A 15657-nucleotide genomic window follows, 5' to 3' on the forward strand; every position below is an offset into this window, starting at 1 on the left:
ATTACTAGAAGTGAATTAGGGACTTCAAACTTCCATAAAATCAAAAGATAGGAGTTCACGACCGTGAACTCCCATAGGGGTGGTTCATGGGCCGTAAACTCCCATATTGTCCCCTTAAAAGCCTTAAATCCTTTCATGCAATTTAGTTTTGGGCCTAGCAAAATTCCATGAAGAAGTCAAAGCCTTAAAACATCCTAGAACCCCTCACCATGAGTTTACGGCCGTAAACTAAGTGTATAGAGTTTACTCTTGAAGAGTAAACTCCATTCCTAAGCCATCCAAGCCCTTAGTTGTTACCCGGGACACCCCAAACACTTAACCAAGTGTTTTCCGCTCTTTAGGATGCGTATACTTGTTTAATTGGTATTATATATACTAATTGTATGTAAACATATGTTATCATATGTTAATAGGTCACTAAGTGTGTCCAAGTCTTTACTTGACATCGAGCACCCAACCGGCGCCTTCGTCGGATCCACTTACACCAGGTGAGTTCATACCCCTGAATGAACCTTTTAAATGTTTTTACATGTTTTATAGGGGGGGTACAAGTTAAACATGCCAGTTATCATATCAATCACATGTGATTGATAACCCGCATGCACAAGGATTTACCACACTGTAAACTGTTTCACCAAGTAGGACACTATAAATGGTTTTCTAAAAGATTTTCACTTGTTCAAAACTCTTACTTATGCTGTTTTATTAAAGTTCATTTAAAACTAGTTTATGAAAAGTTTCCAAAGGATTTCTAAAGGTTTTTCAAACTTATTTTACAAAAAGAATACCCTGTCGCGATTTTCTCAAGAATAAAGGTTTTCTTCCATGTTTTGATACTCATTCTTAGTTAAAGTTCCTACTTGATAACCCTTTCACTTCGTGATGCGTTTATACTTGTTATTGCCTCTACTTCGCTTATACTTGTAGTAGCTTATACCTATTAGACACTCTTACTCCACCTGTTGTCGCTTCCACTTCGTGATACACTTATATTGGTTAACGTTTATACATCACGATTCGGTTATTCCACACTGTATGTTTATACATCACGATTTGGTTATTCCACACTATTCGGTTATTCATCACGATACGATTAATCCACACTGTACACGTATATTTCACGATCCAGTTATTCCATACGATTCGGTTATACTTCACGATATGATTCCACTTGTTACACATTCAAGTGTAGTTAGATGTATGTATGTGCTTGTTTAGATGCATATAAGTAATGATTGAAGGACTTAGGAAGGCTTGTCCGCCCTATTTCCTTTTCTTCGTTGAGATGTGGTCTGGTGGGATCGGATATCCATCCGAAGGTCGTTTGATTCATTAGTTATATATTATGTACACAAGCATAGACATGTAGGTTTACTTTAGTCAGTTCAGTTATGAGTCTCTACCTCTAGTTCAACACTGTATTGGAAACACACTACCCACTATTTGGGATGCATCTTCGGGACACGGCCTTCTCCGTCGTCTAGTTGGTAACCAGAGTCTCCTGTAGGGAGAGCGGACATTGTGTGTATAGATCTATACGGGATTGACACCCCCGCACCCTGACTGTTAGCTACAGTCCACGGCCTACCAAGCCAAGGGGTGACAAATGTCATAGTCTCTAGACGCTTGTAGGGCGTCAGGTACTCTAGTGTCGATTAGTATGGTTACGAGTATCCCAGGTTACCTTATAATTCATGGCCTTAAGGTAACGGTATTTCACCAGCAATTTACAATGTATGTTGGAACCCACTCTCAGAGTCACACTGTTTTTAGACCTTGCTAGCTGTATCTTTCATTTGATACTGTCTGGGGTCTGTATTCACTGTCTTTAGACCTTGCTAGCTGTATCTCTCATTGGATAATGTCTGAGGTCCATATTCACTGTTTAGACCTTACTAGCTGTACCTTTCATTTGGTACTGTCTGGGGTCTGTGTCTCTTTTTGTTAGACTGAGACAGGCGTGTCGTTTGTTCGATACTCTCCTGGAGTCTATGATTCCTTTTGCCTTAGTTAGCAGTCCTTACTGCTGAGGCATATGTTATTTTCCCTGATTCCTCTTGCTTTCTTTAATAATAAAATTATGTATTTTGATAATGATAGCGATTAAGGGAAAAACTACTTTTTACCACATAACTCCGTCCAATCTTGGTAGAATACTGCTTTTATTAAAGAAAATATAGGATTTTCTGGAAAAGACACTAATGTAATAGATACACCGAAACTACCACTTTTATTAAAGTTATTTGGATAAAATTCCACTAAATACTTATGAACTCACCAGCATTTGTAAAAATGTTGATACTCGCATTTCAAATAACTTGTATTCTCAGGTCAGCATTAGACAGGTACATCCCCGGAGCTGTTGATGAAGATAGCTTAGTACCATGCTGTACTTATTATATTTACCTCTATTACCTTTATGTATTGTAAAGTAAACCATGTAAAACTATTACTATTAATGCAATGTTTTGTTGTACTTTGATTATTATAACGCATGTGTTGTGATACTTGACATGACGTCATCCACCCCAGAACGTTTCCGCCATTCCGGTTTTGGGGTGTAACAAACGGTGTTCTAATTAATTTACTTACTATTAAATTAACCTAATTTATTCACAAGTTTAAAAGGGGTTTTATCTGGTTTTACAAGATCAGATGAACTTAAATCAAATTCAATAAATAAAAACACACTCTTGTGTCTAAAATTTTCCTAAAGTACCCCCCCATACTTTAAATACTCACAATCTTCATAAACACTCGCCCACTTTTTCCGAACAATGCTCATTTTATGCAAACCTCCGAATCCATCCGCAGAAAACCTCCTTATCCTCAAGGTATTTTTAGTTGAGCAACCTAAGCATACATAATCTAGAATTACAATCACTGATACCACTATGGAGCGTTTTTTTGGAATTCTTCATTTCTTTGACATTTGATCTTTGATTTCTTTGAATTCACCACCTTTTGTTGTTTGATTTCTGGTATCTTCAACTTTTTGTATTTCTTGGAATTTTGATCTTTTGATCTTCACTTTATTTGCTCCAAAATTCTTCACACTTTACTCGTAATTCTCACTTTTTTTTAACATGTACCTCACTTTTTTTCACTCAAAACCTACATGCTTAAGCAGAGGCACTCAACCTCAACCTTTATCGGTTAATGATAATAATTTTCCTGGATACATTTCAGGTTTAGGCTGCGAAACATATTGCATCCCTCAAACCAAGCGGGGTTATGTTTTTGTTCCATGATTTCACTAAAATAAGGGAGGACACAAATTCACTATAACGTGTATTGGCTCAACTAAACATTTGAACTTTCATCGGATCATCCCACATAATACTAGCAATTATTACTCAAATTATTATTACTAGATTCAATTATTAAAAATTTCAATTTTCAAATTTTCAATTTTTACTATCAAATTCTATAATTATCTAGCAATTTACTTTTTCTACCCCTACCCCACACTTATTTCATACAATGCCCTCATTGTATGCAATAAAAATAAATCAAAATTAAAGAAAAGGGAGAAAAAGGAACAGACTCCCCTGGGATAGTGGTGTGAGCATCTTTAAAAGTGTGGAAAACGTGTGTCTTGAATATGGACCTCCAAAAATAGAAACTCGGTGTAGACTGGGTGAATATGTAAATAAACCACGAGCATGAGTCGAAACTTCAATTCTTCAAAGTGGGTGTTTGTAAGTGAAAATGTGGGCAATGATAAATGGGACACGTCATGGCAGGTAGCTGGTCACGTCGTGATATGGGATCAAAGCGTGAACACGAAAACTGCTTTATTTCTTCAAATTCATGAGCGCCACGACGTGGCGTAAAGGGCCCACGTCGTGGAAACTGGACATCAGCAGAAAACTGTCTTATTAGTTTCATTCACTCTAGCAACTTGACCAATGGCTAAATGGTTTAAGATGCTTCTATGTACATATACTTCCTAACTGTAACATCTCTCCTACTAATGTACCCCACACTTATCTTGAATTGTGAGTTCCAACTCACGACTCTAAGCTTCCTTGACTAGACAAACACGACTCGAAAGTTAACCTTATATGCTCCTTAGAATTCCAATGCTAATCTGAAAAATGGAACAACCCAAAAAGAAATAAAAGAGTAACATCATAGCTCAAGAATGTTTTACATTACACACCAAATGAGAAAACTAAAAAAAACTAAAAACTACTCAAAAACAAAACAAAAGAAAATAAAATCAATCCTCATCTTGGTCCTGCGCTCCACTTGGCCCTGCCCCATCATTCTGCGGACGCCATAGCTCCTCCCAAGTCGGAAAATAAGGATACTGTGGTGGCATAGAAGGTGGTCGGGTCACACCCAAATGCAAATAAATACCCTCAGTAAGTTGGGTATGGTAAATGGCATGCCCCCATAGATTATCCAAATACGTTCCCACCTAACTCTGAAAAGGGTCGGTGGGCACTCCCTGCACATACTGGGAAGCAACACGCTCTCTCTCGACTTCACCTCTAGCTCGCACATTCCGACGCCGCGGTCTGGCTGGTGGTGGTTGTCCTGGCTGCGCCTCCTCTTGCTCGTCATCTATCAGCGGTATGACAAAACGACCCCCGATATTCACCACCGCCCGCATAACACCCAAGACTTGAATGGTCAAGTCTGTGTCTGGGAATCGAGTAAGATTCCTCACAAAGTCATGGGTCAAAATATGATATGACCTAGCCAGACGAGTAACCAAATGCCCCCCTGTAATCGGGCTCCCGGGCCTAGAATTGGCCGCTTTCTTTCCCATGAACCTCGCCAACATATAAGGTAAATCACAACAAACTCCCGGGGTAATAAGAGTCCACAAATAAAACAAATTCTGAATGGGGACCTTATCACCATGATGCTTGTGATTTATTGAAAAAGTGATTAGGTGATGTAAAAATCAGAAAACCGGATTCCGAATTTGTGACTCACTCGAGTCACGAGTATTGTACTCATGGCTAGAAATGCCCCGCCAGAACTGCACATCCATAATACCGGGAGTAAAATCCCGAACGCATCCAAGCAAGAACGGTATGAAAAACGGAGATTGCGTCTCCATTTCGGTATAAAGCCCCATACGCTAAGCGAATTCCCGAAGACTACACTCTCGATAAACACCACCCAAACGAAACACAAGTGCCCGGTTGTAGGTGAAATCAAGGGTGCGTTCCTCGAAGCATACGGTAGAGAAAAAGTCTACCGATAATTCTCGGTATACGGGTTCTTGAATGGCAAATAAATTCCTCCACCTGTGACAAGTGAAAGAAAATTGATCTCCAACATATGTCTTCAACCAATAACGTTCCAACTCAGCTACCATTCCCACTCCACCAAGCCATCCCCAATCGATAATTGGGGCTATCGCAAAGTCCCTATTGTACAGCCATCCAAGCCGATTCTCGTAAGTAGTTAACAACGGTCGGGGAATGTTTTGAGGAAACTGGTATAAGGAATGTATACTTGCTACATCTATCGGGTTTTCCTCCTGTGGAACAGCTCGTCGTGGTCCCATTTCTGCATACACAATCAAACCAAAGCAGCAAACATCCAAAACATTAAAACAATTTAATCTGTTCTGCCAGAAGTCACGACGTGGCCAGGCTACGCCACGTCGTGGGCCGCAGTCGGTCACAATTTTTGGATCGGTCCATTTGTATGCCATATCTACCAAAATTAGTGCTTGGGGTTTGTTCCTATGGACATTTAAGGGACATGCAATCTAAAATCAACCACTAGATTCAACCAATTTCGTGAATCACTTAAACCCTAGCCATGAAAATTTTAAAATTGGAAGAACTAACTACAAATAATGAGTAGAACACATACCAAGTAGATTAATTGGCAAGATCTTGCAAGGAATTTGGAAGCAGATTAAGCAATCGACTGTGGGGTTTTGTTGTTCCCGTTCGTGAGACAATTTCAAGTGGGGAATGAGGATTATTGGTCAAAGGGTTTTAAGGAAATGGTCCCCCCCTAACTTTTTAAAGGCCACGGCGTGGCTGGCTATGCCCACGTCGTGGACCTTAAATCTGTTATCTAGTCCCGTGTTTTCATTTTGACCCACGACGTGGCTGGCTATGCCCACATCGTGGAAACTGCCCAATTGCAAAATTTTAATAAAATCTCACATGTTAACTAATTACTTTGCATCTCATTCATTAATTTATGTTCCCCACAGCTAAGTCTTTTCTAAGTATCAGTATTTAGATGATGAGTTGATGTCTTTCCCAAAAAAAAAAATTTAAAAGAAAAGAAAATGCAAACCAAACTCGGGTTGCCTCCCGAGAAGCGCTTCTTTTTCTTGGAGTCTTGAGCTGGACTCCGTGCCTTCTACGTTGAATCTTCTGAAGAGTCCACCATTAAAATCTTTTGTTCCTTGAACCGCCGCTTGTAAGCTTGAACTCGCCTTTTATATGCCTTCTTTGAATTCTCCTTTTTAGCTTTGTCTTCTTCTTCAAGCTTGCGTTTTATGCCCTTAGTTTGTTCCTTTCACTCCATAGCATCTTCCTCCTCTTTCACCACCGGCTTTGTCACTCTTGAAGTGACCTCCTATTCATCACTTGTAATCTCCTCATCCTCTTTGCTCACCCAAGAAGGCGGACTCTTGTAAGTTATGACTTCAATCAAATATGGAACAGATGCCCTCGGTTTTTGTTCTTTTGACTCGATGAACTGCCTTGATCTATTCTTCCATAAGCTTCTCCAGTTCTTCTAGTTCATTCTCTTCATTAATTGTGAACACCTCTTCTTTATCTTCTTGAAAGTCATCTTGTATTCCAAAGACTTCTTGTTCATCTCCAACCCTCAAAGTGAGCTTAGACTCACGGATGTCAACAAGAGCTCCAGTAGTGTTAAGCAATGGATGACCAAGGATTATTGGAACATCGGGATCTTCTTTCATATCCAAGACTACAAAGTCTATTGGAAAAACAAATTTTCCAATTTTCACCAAAATATCCTCCACGATGCCCCGGGGTTGTGTCACTGAACGATTTGCCATGTGAATCTTCATTTTTGTAGCCTTCATCTTCTGAATCTCCAATTTTTGATAAAATGAAAAAGGCATCAAATTAATGCTAGCCCTAGAATCGGCTAAAGCATTAACCTTCATTTTATTCCCAAACTCACATGGAAGAGTGAGGCATCCAGGATCCCCCATCTTTTCTGGTGTTTCTCCCAACACAGCTTTTGAAGTTTGTTCACTTAGAATCACTGTAGACTGCTTCTTTAATTGCCTTCGAGTGTCTATTAAATCTTGTAGTAATTTATGGTTCTCGGGAGCTTTAGATAAGGACTCGACAAAGGGAGTATTAATTGGGATCCCCTTCACATGCTTTACAAACTCTAAATGCTCCTTCTCCAGTAGACTAAGTGCAAATCGGGTGGGAAATGGAAAAGGTGGCTGATAAGATGGAACGGGCTCAAAGGATTTTTGATCAAACATGCGCCACGTCGTGGCCAGAGGAGTGTCACGTCGTGGCAAACCTGGTTCAACAACTTTTCCACTTTTGATATTTGATTTCTTGGGCTGCTGCGGTTCTTCTTCCAATGCCTCCAGGAACTCAGAGATTGCATCTTCTTCAGTATCGATGGCCATTACGTGAGATTGGGTCTTTACTTCGGGATTCTTCGGGGACAATTTTTCATGAACTAGATTGGCTAGCTGACCAAATTGTACTTAAAGGTTATGAATGGAGGCTTGCTGATTCTTTATTAAGGTTTGTTGTTCCATAATAGCAGAATCAGTGGCATTGTATCTCTTTTCTGAAGCTTCCATAAATTTCATCAAAATGGTCTCTAGGTCGGGTTTCTTCTCGGCTGGTGGCTGCTCCTTTTGATAAAGGCCTCGACCTGTCTGCCTATACTTCTCTTCTTTTTGCTTCTTATACTCTTCATATGGCATCCACTCCTTCTTCGGTTTCCTCCAGTCCTCATCAAACTTGTCTCCACTAGAGTAGCACACTTGAGCTTTTCTGTTCCCATACTCATCCACATTGCAGTCCTTGGTCAAGTGTGGACCACTACATCTCTCGCAACCCACTCTTATGGCATGTATTGACTGGTCCATTTTGTGTTATCCTTCGATCCATATTATTTAGCATGGCCATCACATCTGCTATTTCTTCAGTTTGGGCCCCTCCACCGCCTTTGATTCCATCTTGCCTCGGGTTGTGGTATTCGCGAGAGTGCTTCGCGAATTCTTCAATTAGCTCCTTGACCTCCCTTGGATTTTTCTTTGTCAAAGGTCCTTGAGAATCAAGGAGTTGTCTTGTCATCACGTTGACCCCATCATAAAAGATTGACATCTCTTGCTGCACATTTAGGTCATGCTGAGGGCAATTTCTGAGCAAGCCCTTGTACCGCTCCCATGCTTCGTATAGTGACTCCCCCGGCTGTTGCTCAAAGTTGTCTATTGCCTTCTTGAGTTTGGCTATTTTGGATGGCAGGCAAAACTGGTCCAGGAATTTGCTTACGCATTTGAGCCCAAGTGGTGATTGTACCCGGTGGGAGTGCTTTTAACCACTCCTTAGCAGCTCCTTTGAAAGTGATGGGAAGCATCCTAAGCAAGACTATGTTTCTGTTGACATTTGGGACATTGAAGTCATCCGCAATGTCGTTGACTTCATCTAGATGCTTAAAAGCATCCTCATGATCTTTCCCGAAAAATGGGATGTCCTTTAGTGCAGTCAATATGTGTCCCTTCAGCTCGAATGTGGCAGTGGCAGGTATTGCGGGTTGGACTAAACCGGGACCCACATCTTCTCGGATCCACTTCTTGTAAGCTCCCATGGACATTTCTTCAATTGTTGCCATCTCGTTCCTTGGCTCGTTCTCGGGTTCGCTCGTGTGTTCTTCAAATTTCGGCTCGGTATCGCTTTCGGACTCGGTTTGGACGGGTGTATGATCCAAATGCTCAAGATTGCTCTTGTGCCTCGTGGATGAACTTGACTCTCTTGTCTTCTTTCCCGAATTCCTAGAAAAATCTGACTTCAATTCTTGTAAGGGCGTCTTTTTCTTGTGAAGTGAAGACTCAGGATCTTCAAGTGGTGGCACCAAGTGTGTGTTTGAGCTTCTGGTCATGAACTCCTGCAACTTGCTAAACTAAAAACGTAAAAATGAACTAAAATAAGAAAAACTAACTACAAACTAAAAATCTAGTTTTTTTTAGCTGTCCATGTCATGGTAGGTATATGGCCACGTCGTGGACTCTGTGATTGACAGAAAATTTTATTTTGCTGAAAAGTTAACTTTTGGTGGTTTTTAATCCACAAGAATGATTGATTAATTTAATGCAAATAAATAAAAAAAACTAAAAACTAAGTCGTTCCCCGGCAGCAGCGCCAAAAACTTGATGTGCACAAAAGTACTCACTAATTTTAATATTTACAACCTAACAAACTTAACTAACTCTGCACTTATAGGCAGTGTACCTAGTCAGATTACAATATAGCTTGGGTAAGTCGGGTGTCGATCACAGGGAACGGTGTTCTAATTAATTTACTTACTATTAAATTAACCTAATTTATTCACAAGTTTAAAAGGGGTTTTATCTGGTTTTACAAGATCAGATGAACTTAAATCATATTCAATAAATAAAAACACACTCTTGTTTAGTTTGAATCCACTTCTCCCTTATGGCTAGCTAATGATTACGGATTATTAAGTTGGTTTTTAGTGGTATTAGTAATTTAGTTCTATCTTACCAATAACTAACTAATTCATGTCAAACCATGTATGTTCACACATAATTAAACACATAACTAATTATGAATGTAAATATGTTATGTAAGATTTGTTGTATAAACGCAATTGTGATCACAATACACGTTCTCTAGCACAACTAAGCTTTATTTATTCTAATTACTAACTAAGATTGGTCAATCCTAGCTCTAACAATTCAATGTTCACTAAATCATTAGGTAAACAAGTTCATGCAGTTTAATGGTCACTAAGCTACACAGAACATGCAATCAAGCAATTTAGAAAAACAAATAATAGCATGCTAGGTTATACAAATCAAACACAAGCAATTTTTTACCAACTAAACTTAATCCATAAACATTGAACTATTCATAAGTTTAAAGCTTCATCTAGCTAAACAAGAGTAGCTAGATTCAGCTGCTCATCATAGCAACTAAACCAACACAGCTAAAAGTAATGAAAGACATGTTCTTATTTAACTAAAATATAAACCTCTATTCTTTTTGGTGTTGAAAACCTTCTTCTAGAACCCTTCTTTCGCTCTGAATCGTCTCCTAGAACTCTTTTCTTCAGCCAAAAGCTTCTCCCTTTCGTAATAATCAGGAGAACTTAAATAATCTCCAAAAACCCGCGGCACGTCGTGGCCAGCTGTGCCACGTCGTGGGCTTCAAGCTATCTGTATCCTCCAAGGAAATCCTTTGCGTCGCGATGTCTATCTTCTGGAAACCCCATGCCACGTCGTGGCCGACATTGCCACGTCGTGGATTTAGTATTTATCGTGGATTTATTCCTTTCTTGTCTTTCAAGCCTCCCATGTTCCATATATTGCCACTTTTGGTCCCTCTCTTCGAAAATCCTTTATATTGACTGAAAATAACAATTTAAAGTCATAAGTATCATTATTCTAAACATATTATCAATTTATTAATAAAAATGTACTTAAATATTGCCTAAAAATAAGTATAAATATGGCAATATCAGGGGGAAAAAGAAAGGATAAAGCAAGTTCTTTTGAATCTATTCAAGGTCCGAAAAAGAAGGTCAAGAAGGTTGCTCAGAAAACCAGGTCACCATCTCCAGTTCAAGAGCCTTCGGAATCACGGACTCATTCGGATGTTCGGGTGAATGATCCAGTTCATGATGAAGTTCAGAATACAGTCGTAACTTCCGAACCATTGGTTTCGGAACCATTTCCTACCGAACCACTTCCTGAGGTATCATCTCTGATTTTAACTTCTATTCCATTAATAGATGATTTCTTTCACATTCCTACTCCTTCATCTTCTCCAACCATTACTTCTTTTACTCCTATCACTATTGCTCCATTTCTCTCAACCTCAAATTTTTGTTCCTCTATCCACTCCAATGTATACAAACTCCACAACAACCACAACCACCATCAGTACTCTGATGTCGACTGTCAATTTATCTGATACGTGGGTATATGATTTCGGTGTTACTGTTGGTCCAAGCACCTCTACCGCTTCACCTTTAATAGATGATGATCCTAAAGTCATGTTCGGAGATGACAAGATGATTTGTAAAACTTTGTTTTTAGCCCATTCATAGTTCATCAAGCCAATGATGACGACGAGGCCCCAATGACACAGGGGCAGTTTAAATCTTTGAATGAAAAGAAGGATACAATTTTGGAGTCCACCAAGTCTTCTTCCAATTTCGTCTATATGCTCAAGTCTCATCAAGATAATGTCAAAACATTGATAAATGATAATGCCAGAATGCTTGCTGCATCCACTAAAGCAGTTGAGGCTTCTATGAAAACAGTTCAAGAAACGACCGAAAAAGTCAAAAAACTACTTACTGCAGTTACAAAGTTCATGGTAGACTTCCGTACCTCTTCGAATCAAAACACTGAGGTGCCAACAAAGTTATCACAAGTCTCAAAACCATTCTATAGGTTAAAAAAGAAACTCTTTCTAATGTTTGTTCCGACATCAGAGTTGATAATGTCGAGATGAGTGCTTCTATAGCCTCCAAGATTGAGAAGCTACGAGAGGATCTTGCTGCTGAAAACGCAATAATGGACAAACTGGCTCAGAAAACCAAAAAGTCAAGGTTTTCTCTGTCAAACTGAACTATGCAACCACGCGTCTAGATCACCTCGAAATTGAGAAGGCTGTATACCGAAGATGCATTTCAGAAATCAATCAATACTTGCAGAGCCTTATTGAATCTCGTGATTCAATGCTAACTATCTCAGTTCATCAACACCTATCTAACAAACTCAAGCCCATTTTTGCTCTACTCGATCAATTACAACGTGTTTTGGGAAGCGACGCTATTCCCAAACAAGGGGGAGAAGAAGGTAAAGATCAGGAAAAATCTAAACCCCAGGTTAAGAAGCTCACTAATGAACAACATGAGGAAAAACCGAAAATAGATCAGAAGGTTAATGAAGCTTCTAGATCCGAAAAAGAAAAAGAGAAGTTCATTGATGATGATGAAGAAGAAGAGATGTTATCTGAAGGAGAAAAGCTAATCAGGAAAAAGAGGGATAATGAGCTCGATGAAATTGAGCGTGTCCGAAAACAATTAAAAGCTAAAGAAAGGGGTGCAATGGCTGCGAAAGTCACTCTACAAACACAAGAATCTTTTTTCTCTCGTTGGACCATGGAGAGGATTCTAAACGAGGCTGTTGACAACCCAAGTATGCATTTTTTGAAGCCTATGGTGTCTTTTGATCTAGTGAATTTAGTTGAATCTTAGTTTGACTTCCTAGTCACTCCGAGAGGTTTCTTATTTAGATGTTTTGAGCATATTAAAAGGGCACCACTTTCTGATTACGATGTCAACCACATGCTTTTCGACTTCTACCTTAAGTATGGAAGACCTAAACTTTAGATTTGGAGCCTACAGAAGATGATCGCAGTCAGAGTTTATGCACCTTTTCCGACTGAGAACTTCGTAAATGTCAAGTTTAAAGGTTATAAAAGGTCTAGTCGTTACGAAGTTAACTGCACATTTACAGATTTGCCATGCATGAATCCAAATGATTGGATCTCTCTGTTTTTAATTTTATCTAAAGATGAGCAGAAGTACGAACCGATGGTCGCTCACTTGAAAAGAATGCTGATTTTCTATATTCATGAAGTAGCAAAGATGGATATAGAAATTGCAATTGTTCTGAAGAAAAAGCTAGTTGTGAAAGCAGAACCAGAACCAGAACCAAAAGACTTCCGAAAATTGAAACTAGGCAAGATCAACAAGGAACGTTGTAATGTTGTGTATCAACGAAGGGAAGGCAAAAAGGTTGTGAAAAGCATATTCTTTTTAGTCAACAAACATCTATACCCAACGGCTACACTGAATAACATTCTAGGTTTGGTTGAAGCTACAAAGTCAAACAATGTTGATGATCTGAAGTGCTTCACCGACATGATCAAGTGGTATCTCACGTTCCGAAATACCTTTTTGAATTTGATGACCAAGCCGTTCAAGGTTTAAAAGGTACAACAATGAAGAATCTCCTTTGTTTATTTGACACAAATGAGGAGATTGTTGGAATAATTATTGTGTTGTGTCAAATGTATTGTACGTAAATAGTCTTGTTTTGTAACGGTTTGGGCCTATCCATCCGTGTCTATGGTTTGCTAGGGTAGACTATTTAATGTGCATGCATGTATCGTTTTACGGTTATTAGTTGAATTGCCCTACTTAGCTTTTACAGAAAAGTTTACACTGAACTCTTTCTAAAGCTTTGATCATATTAAGCATTCGGCACATTCTTGATCATCATTCTTGTCTTTGATTTACATTACTGTTACAGAATCTATCGATCTACATTTGATTGTTTCAACAATCCAACAAGGCTCAAATCAGCATAAGCCCAAAGTACTTCCACCCCAAAACTAACCCTTATAGTCTAAAGCATTATTCTCTTAGCCCACAAACAACATTCCTTTTGGGTCCAAACTTCATTTCTTAACGCCCAAGACTTTCTCTTGATGAAATTAAAGTCCATCTCCGAGTAATGAAACATCACAAAAGCACATGTTACATTTTAGATTGTTAAAAAAATCAAATTTTCTTTAATATATAAGATCTTCATATTTATACAAAGAAAGAATTAATGAGCTCATGTGTTGTAGATTTATTTTGATACGTCAACGACAAAGAATATACTCGAAATTGTCGAACATATAGTATGCCATGTACACTGACTATTGTTTTTGAAATTTCAGAAGTCTACATGGAGCTAGGAAATATTACATAGTATATTCCAACTATTGTTTTTGAATTTTCCATAGGTAAAATTCATACCTTTAGTTTTGTTTGCATAATTTCCAAATTTCAACATTTGAAAACTTATTTATCTAAAATCAATATCAATATATCATCGTGTCTATAACAGTGTTGTTTACACTAAAAAAAAAGGAATCTCTCGCGTACAAACTCCCCTGGACTCGGTCCATCTCTGAATCATCTACTTACACGCCTTGACTCGTTCATATTTAGTTGACCCACACAATTTGTTTTACTGTTTAAAAATCACAAAAAGGCAATATTACGTCCATATAATTTCCACGTCATAATTTAAATTAAAATAAAATACAGATTTTATTGTGATTTTTAATTATATTAGCAAACAGTAGTATTTATAGATAAAAATATGAAAAACAAAACAAAAATACTTTTACGTGATAAAATATAGACGATTCAATGTATTCCCTCCGTCCCATATTAATAGTCCATGTTTCCTTTTTGGTTTGTCTCAAAATAATTGTCTACTTCTAAAAATAAATATGTCTTTTACCATAATACCCCTCATTATTAGTTAAATTACCATAAAATTAAACGCAACTACCATAGAATTAAATGCAACAGAAGGGTAAACCTGTCATTTCCTTTAATAAAATTAATGATAATTAATGTTTTCTTAAACTATGTGTTTTTTGTCTGTGGACTATTATTTTAGGACGGAATGAGTATTAATTATAATTTAATGTAACTACGATCCTCAACTTAATACTAAAGTCTAGTTCCCAAGTTTTAGCAAAGAGAAACAGAAGAAAAAAAGAGTAAGAAGAGTAAAGAAAAGAAATTTTTTTTTTTTTGTGTTTCCGAATCGAAGAGAAACAAGAATAAAAATTAAACATTTTATTCATTATTTCCTTACAGTAATAAAATTCAGAAACACCGTTTACTTTTACTTTCTTTCTATTTCCATCAAATTTTTTTTCTCTTTAAGTTGAGCATGAGAAGAGGGTGTACATACCAAAGGATTTTTTAATATTTCTTTTACTTTTTTACAAATTTTATAATTAAAATTAATATCAATTAATATTGTTCTAATTTGGTACTTATCTATGATATATTTTTAATGGTATGATTTATTTTATATTTTGTTATGTATTTTTATTGATTTAACCAATTATATTAAAAATGCCATGAGATAAAAAAAAATTTAAAAAAAAAAACAAAAATAAAAAGAAAAAACTGTGAAACATGTAAAATTGATATTAAATGAAGGAACATTAATCCAAACATTAGTTGAAGTGGCTTTCATTGGTGATGATCATTGGCCACCATCAGCGAGCATCCTAGGAGGGGTCTTGGTCACTTGGGTTGGTGATGAATGGTCGCCACCCATTCTAAAGATAGAATGCTCCAGTGAACTGATATAACGCGCTTCTAAGTAAATTGGGTTTTATATATATGGTTACTAATTTATAAAAGAAATCCTACTATTTCTATAAATAGATCCAATAAAATAATATTATTTTTTTAAGACGTTCAACTCTCTAAGCGTAAAGTACAACTAATCATGAATAAAATAATATTAAATTTTAATCTGATTATCTTTGAAATCTTATCTCTTCCAAAAATTTGACCCGGTCTCTTATCCAATTAAAATAAAACAAATAATCCATTATATAGACCCTTTTATTTGTAATTTTTTTAAGCTTTATTTATTAT

At 37.5% G+C, this 15657-nt stretch overlaps 1 non-coding gene across 1 annotated transcript; it reads left to right on the top strand.

Annotated features, from left to right (window-relative positions):
* The first annotated feature begins 8340 nt into the window (after positions 1–8340).
* On the top strand, positions 8341–8447 carry LOC145091127 (small nucleolar RNA R71). Its single transcript, XR_013702015.1, has one exon. It is a non-coding gene; the product is annotated as a small nucleolar RNA R71 (small nucleolar RNA).
* Positions 8448–15657: the final 7210 nt, after the last annotated feature.

Source organism: Lactuca serriola, chromosome 2 (genome assembly GCF_051521515.1).
Source record: "Lactuca serriola cultivar US96UC23 chromosome 2, Lser_US96UC23_V15, whole genome shotgun sequence".
NCBI lineage: Eukaryota > Viridiplantae > Streptophyta > Magnoliopsida > Asterales > Asteraceae > Lactuca > Lactuca serriola.